Here is a 7,034-nt window from a genome sequence, read left to right on the forward strand (position 1 = left end):
CCCCTATGTTCCCCTCATCTCCCCCCTTTCTCTTTCTCCCCTGTTCCCCCATCTCCCCCTTTCTTTCTCCCCCTGTTCCTCTCATATCCACCTTTCTCTCCCCCTGTTCCCCTTATATCCCCCTTTCTCTTTCTCCCCCTGTTCCCCTCATCTCCCCTTCTCTTTCTCCCCTGTTCCCCTCATATCCCCATTTCTCCCCCTGTTCCCCTCATATCCCCTTTCTCTTTCTCCCCTGTTCCCCTCATATCCCCCTTTCTTTTCTCCCCCTGTTCCCCTCATATCCCCTTTCTCTTTCTCCCCTGTTCCTCTCATATCCCCTTTCTCTTTCTCCCCTGTTCCCCTATATCCCCTTTCTCTTTCTCCCCTGTTCCCCTCATATCCCCCTTTCTTCCCCCTGTTCCCTTATATCCCCCTTTCTCTTTCTCCCCTGTTCCGATCATATCCCACTTTCTATTTCTCCCCTGTTCCCCTCATATCCCCCTTTCTCTCCCCTGTTCCCCTCCATATCCCCTTTCTCTTTCTCCCCTGTTCCCCTCATATCCCCCTTTCTCTTTGTCCCCTGTTCCCCTCATATCCCCTCTTTCTTTCTCCCCTGTTCCCCTTATATCCCCTTTCTTTGTCCCCTGTTCCCCTCATCTCCCCTTTCTTTCTCCCCCTGTTCCCCTCATCTCCCTCTTCCTCTTTCACCTCCTCCCCTCATCTCCCCCTTCCTCTTTCTCCTCCTCCCCCTCATCTCCCCTTCCTCTTTCACCTTCCCCTCATCTCCCCTTCCTCTTTCTTCCTCCTCCCTCATCTCCCTCTTCCTCTTTCACCTCCTCCCCTCATCTCCCTCTTCCTCTTTCTCCTCCTCCCCTCATCTCCCTCTTCCTCTTTCACCTCCTCCCCTTCCCCTGGTGTTATTAATGGTGGAGCTGGTGTCTTGTGATAACTGGTCACTCCTGAAGGCGTTGAAAAGGCAGGGTACTCTATTATCCCACAGAGATGGATGGGTGAAACATAGCCTGCGAGTGTCAGAGCCTGACAAATCCTCCAGTCTTCAGTCTCGGAGAGGGGGACATTAGTGTGAAAGGGAAGAATCTACGACTAGCATGGACCAGCCTCCTCAGTCCCAACAGAGAGAGAGCGAGAGACAGAGAGAGAGAGAGAGACAGAGAGAGACAGAGAGAGACAGAGAGAGAGACAGAGAGAGAGACAGAGAGAGAGACAGAGAGAGACAGAGAGAGACAGAGAGAGACAGAGAGACAGACAGAGAGAGAGAGAGAGAGAGAGAGAGAGAGAGAGAGAGAGAGAGAGGGACAGAGACAGAGAGAGAGAGAGAGAGAGAGAGAGAGAGAGAGACAGAGACAGAGACAGAGACAGAGACAGAGACAGAGACAGAGAGAGAGACAGAGACAGAGACAGAGACAGAGACAGAAACAGAGACAGAGACAGAGACAGAGACAGAGAGAGAGAGATAGAGAGAGAGAGAGAGAGAGAGAGAGAGAGAGAGAGAGAGAGAGAGAGAGAGAGGGATGGTGAAAGGGAAGAATCTAGCAGGGACCAGCCTATGTTTCAGAGACAGAGACACAGAGAGAGACAGAGACAGAGACAGAGACAGAGACAGAGACAGAGACAGAGACAGAGACAGAGACAGAGACAGAGAGAGGAGAACTGGCAGGGTGAGAGGGAGGGACAAACACGTGGGAACACGCCACAGTAAGATCAGGGAGGGTTGCTGCTAGTAATTTGGGATCAAAGCCAGTCACCTTGGGGAATGCAGTACACTGGGTGTCTGAAAGCAGCTTCAGTAGTTTCAGATGCTTGTATTCACCTTGATCTTTTCATAGAAATCATAGGTTGTGTCACAAATACAATTCTATTCCCCCGGTCAAAAGTAGTGCACTTGGCAACAGGGAGTCATTTTGAGTTGCAAACGGCTCTCACCTGGGATACGAAGCAGACTAACGAAAACTAAAAAAAAAAAAAAACTGAAGTAGAAATGTAAAGTAGAAACTATCTAAAAGCAGGTCTCTATAGTGGGCCAGAACAGTTTGACCCTCCGGGCCACTGTAGGTCTCTCTATGTGTGTTCTAGAAGGTTGGCAGATTCTAGAATCTTAATGTGTCACTGGAATACCTCCCGGTCTCCTCCCACGTCACCCTCAGCCAACCATTGAGCCCGAAAGCGCATCATGACACACACTGCCCCGTCTACTCCAAGTCAGACAGTTGGCCGTTTCATTGCATCGGATCCCTCAGGCTACTTACTACTGTATGTGAGAGAAAACCCCCATCGCGTCTGTCACGAGCCTGAGCGAATACAAAAGACCTCGTGTTGTGTGCCTCATGACAACTCGGCCCCTGATCATTTCAGAGATGAACATAACTAGCGTTGACCTCCTGCTTGAGTTAAAACAAAAAAGGAACAAGGAAGAGTGATTGTAAGACATTTAGTAGATGTAAACATCATGTGGTCTGAACCTTGTCGTTTCTCCCCTCAGACTGCGTTACGTGAGGAACCACCAGCCTGTCACAAGGCTCTATTCAACAAACAATCGGGACGATTAATTTCCTCAGATTCCCGAGAACTAACTCGGGGAGTCTGACGTCTATCAATGGGTTCTGACAGACATGAGATACTTGGCAGGAAAACTGTTATTCCACACATTAGTATATTTACGTGTCGATTTACTATACTTGATAGCATTCGCTACAGATCCTGCTGCAGAACACAACACTATTCCCTATAGGCCCAATAACCTATAGGACAATAACCTATAGGACAATAACCTATAGGACAATAACCTATAGGACAATAACCTATAGGACAATAACCTATAGGACAATAACCTATAGGCCCAATAACCTATAGGACAATAACCTATAGGACAATAACCTGGAACTTCGCACAGCCATTGAAGAGGAGTGGGACAACATTCCACAGACCACAATCAACATCCTGATCAACTCTATGTGAAGGAGATGAGTCACGCTGCATGAGGTAAATGGGGTCACACCAGATACTGACTGGTTTTCATGAGGTAAATGGGGGTCACACCAGATACCGACTGGTTTTCATGAGGTAAATGGGGTCACACCAGATACTGACTGGTTTTCATGAGGTAAATGGGGTCACACCAGATACTGACTGGTTTTCATGAGGTAAATGGGGTCACACCAGATACTGACTGGTTTTCATGAGCTAAATGGGGTCACACCAGATACTGACTGGTTTTCATGAGGTAAATGGGGGTCACACCAGATACTGACTGGTTTTCATGAGGTAAATGGGGTCACACCAGATACTGACTGGTTTTCATGAGGTAAATGGGGTCACACCAGATACTGACTGGTTTTCATGAGGTAAATGGGGGTCACACCAGATACTGACTGGTTTTCATGAGGTAAATGGGGGTCACACCAGATACTGACTGGTTTTCATGAGGTAAATAGGGGTCACACCAGACACTGACTGGTTTTCATGTTGTAAATGGGGGTCACACCAGATACTGACTGGTTTTCATGAGGTATATACTGAGGATATACTCTATGAGTCCTGGTCAACAGTAGCACACTGTATAGAGGATCCAAAATTGGTTTCCTATTTCGCAACAAAGCCTCCTTCACTCATGCTGCCAAACATGCCCTTGTAAAACTGACCATCCTACCAATCCTCAACTTTGGCGATGTCATTTACAAAATAGCCTCCAACACTCTACTCAACAAATTGGATGCAGTCTATCACAGTGCAATCCGTTTTGTCACCAAAGCCCCATAACCCACCATTGCGACCTGTACGCTCTCGTTGGCTGGCCCTCGCTTCATACTCGTCGCCAAACCCACTGGCTCCATGTCATCTACAAGACCCTGCTAGGTAAAGTCCCCCCTTATCTCAGCTCGCTGGTCACCATAGCGTCTCCCACCTGTAGCACACGCTCCAGTAAGTATATCTCTCTAGTCACCCCCAAAACCAATTCTTTCTTTGGCCGCCTCTCCTTCCAGTTCTCTGCTGCCAATGACTGTAACGAACTACAAAAATCTCTGAAACTGGAAACACTTATCTCTCTCACTAGCTTTAAGCACCAACTGTCAGAGCATCTCACAGATTACTGCACCTGTACATAGCCCATCTATAATTAAGCCCAAACAACTACCTCTTTCCCAACCGCATTTAATTTATTTATTTATTTTGCTCCTTTGCACCCCATTATTTTTATTTCTACTTTGCACATTCTTCCATTGCAAATCTACCATTCCAGTGTTTTACTTGCTATATTGTATTTACTTTGCCACCATGGCCTTTTTTGCCTTTACCTCCCTTCTCACCTCATTTACTCACATCGTATATAGACTTGTTTATACTGTATTATTGACTATGTTTGTTTTACTCCATGTGTAACTCTGTGTCGTTGTATCTGTCGAACTGCTTTGCTTTATCTTGGCCAGGTCGCAATTGTAAATGAGAACTTGTTCTCAACTAGCCTACCTGGTTAAATAAAGGTGTTCTCAACTAGCCTACCTGGTTAAATAAAGGTGTTCTCAACTAGCCTACCTGGTTAAATAAAGGTGTTCTCAACTGGCCTACCTGGTTAAATAAAGGTGTTCTCAACTGGCCTACCTGGTTAAATAATGGTGTTCTCAACTAGCCTACCTGGTTAAATAAAGGTGTTCTCAACTTGCCTACCTGGTTAAATAAAGGTGTTCTCAACTGGCCTACCTGGTTAAATAAAGGTGTTCTCAACTGGCCTACCTGGTTAAATAAAGGTGTTCTCAACTAGCCTACCTGGTTAAATAAAGGTGAAATAAAATAAAATAAAAATAATAAAAACAGTAGCACACTGTATAGAAGATAAGGTACTGTACCATTCTCAATGGACCTGCAGAAAAACACAGAGTCCATTCTACAGTTCAATGGCTTTATCTACCAGGACCCAGCAAGGGTTCTACTTGGAACCAGCAAGGGTTCTACCTGGAACCAAAAAAAGGTTATACCTGGAACCAACAAGGATTCTACCTGGCACCAACAAGGGTTCTACTGGGAACCAACAAGGGTTCTACCTGGTTCAACATGGAACCAACAAGGGTTATACCTGGAACCAAAAAAGGTTATACCTGGAACCAACAAGGATTCTACCTGGCACCAACAAGGGTTCTACTGGGAACCAACAAGGGTTCTACTAGGAACCAACAAGGGTTCTACTTAGAACGAACAAGGGTTCTACTTAGAACCAACAAGGGTTCTACTGGGAACCAACAAGGGTTCTACTTGGAACCAACAAGGGTTACTCCTATGGGGACAGCCTAAGAACCCTTTTGGAACCCAAGGTTCTAAGAGTGTACCTCTAGCTGGTTGCTGATATCACCTCTCTCCATTGACACACACACACACACACACACACACACACACACACACACACACACACACACACACACACACACACACACACACACACACACACACACACACACACACACACACACACACACAGAGAGAGAGAAAGGTATTTGGGGAAATATATTCCAACCACAGTCTCAGTCACATGACCTCAGATTGTCCAATCGAGTGTTACAGACAGTCTGACCTCACCAGTCTCAGTCACATGTCCTCAGATTGTCCAATCGAGTGTTACAGACAGTCTGACCTCACCAGTCTCAGTCACATGACCTCAGATTGTCCAATCGAGTGTTACAGACAGTCTGACCTCACCAGTCTCAGTCACATGACCTCAGATTGTCCAATCGAGTGTTACAGACAGTCTGACCTCACCAGTCTCAGTCACATGACCTCAGATTGTCCAATCGAGTGTTACAGACAGTCTGACCTCACCAGTCTCAGTCACATGACCTCAGATTGTCCAATCGAGTGTTACAGACAGTCTGACCTCACCAGTCTCAGTCACATGACCTCAGATTGTCCAATCGAGTGTTACAGACAGTCTGACCTCACCAGTCTCAGTCACATGACCTAATATTGTCCAATCGAGTGTTACAGACAGTCTGACCTCACCAGTCTCAGTCACATGACCTCAGATTGTCCAATCGAGTGTTACAGACAGTCTGACCTCACCAGTCTCAGTCACATGACCTCAGATTGTCCAATCGAGTGTTACAGACAGTCTGACCTCACCAGTCTCAGTCACATGACCTCAGATTGTCCAATCGAGTGTTACAGACAGTCTGACCTCACCAGTCTCAGTCACATGACCTCAGATTGTCCAATCGAGTGTTACAGACAGTCTGACCTCACCAGTCTCAGTCACATGACCTCAGATTGTCCAATCGAGTGTTACAGACAGTCTGACCTCACCAGTCTCAGTCACATGACCTCAGATTGTCCAATCGAGTGTTACAGACAGTCTGACCTCACCAGTCTCAGTCACATGACCTCCAGATTGTCCAATCGAGTGTTACAGACAGTCTGCCTCTCACCAGTCTCAGTCACATGACCTCAGATTGTCCAATCGAGTGTTACAGACAGTCTGACGGCACCAGTCTCATTCACATGCCAGGTCCGTCCGGCTCTAACCACAATAATACATTTTGCCCCCAGTGTGTAAACATCCTAATTGTATTTGCCTTGGGCTCGTATGGAATAATGGCGTGAGGGAAACGAGACAATATTGAGTTAGGAAACACGAATACATCTTGTTCTTGTCAGATCCAATTAAAGGTGACTGACACTTAAATATGCGTTCCAAATGACATCAGTCAATAGTTAGGACACGCCCACTCATTTTTATTTTTTTACTATTTTATACACTGAATAGTTAGGACATCAAACTATGAAATGGTTAGGAATAGGAATCATGTAGTGTTAAACAAAATGCAGTGTTAATTAAGTCATCATATTTCTTATATTTGAGATTCATCAAAGTAGCCAGCCTTTGCCTTGATAACAGCTTTTGTACACTCTTGGCATTCTCTCAACCAGCTTCATGAGGTAGTCACCTGGAATGTGTTTTAATTAACAAGTGTGTGCCTTGTTAAAAGTTAATTTGTGTAATTCTTAATGCATTTGAACCAATCAGTTGTGTTGTGACAAGGTAAGGGTTGTAT

General features: G+C 45.9%; 1 long non-coding RNA gene across 1 annotated transcript; it reads right to left on the reverse strand.

The window, feature by feature from the left end:
• Window positions 1–5,474: 5,474 nt before the first annotated feature.
• On the reverse strand, window positions 5,475–6,511 carry LOC127918470 (uncharacterized). The gene is made up of 3 exons (XR_008100113.1): window positions 6,426–6,511; window positions 5,981–6,363; window positions 5,475–5,920 (listed from the first exon to the last, which is right to left on the reverse strand). It is a non-coding gene; the product is annotated as an uncharacterized LOC127918470 (long non-coding RNA).
• Window positions 6,512–7,034: the final 523 nt, after the last annotated feature.

This window comes from Oncorhynchus keta, unplaced genomic scaffold (genome assembly GCF_023373465.1).
Source record: "Oncorhynchus keta strain PuntledgeMale-10-30-2019 unplaced genomic scaffold, Oket_V2 Un_contig_14279_pilon_pilon, whole genome shotgun sequence".
NCBI classification, from domain to species: Eukaryota; Metazoa; Chordata; class Actinopteri; order Salmoniformes; family Salmonidae; genus Oncorhynchus; species Oncorhynchus keta.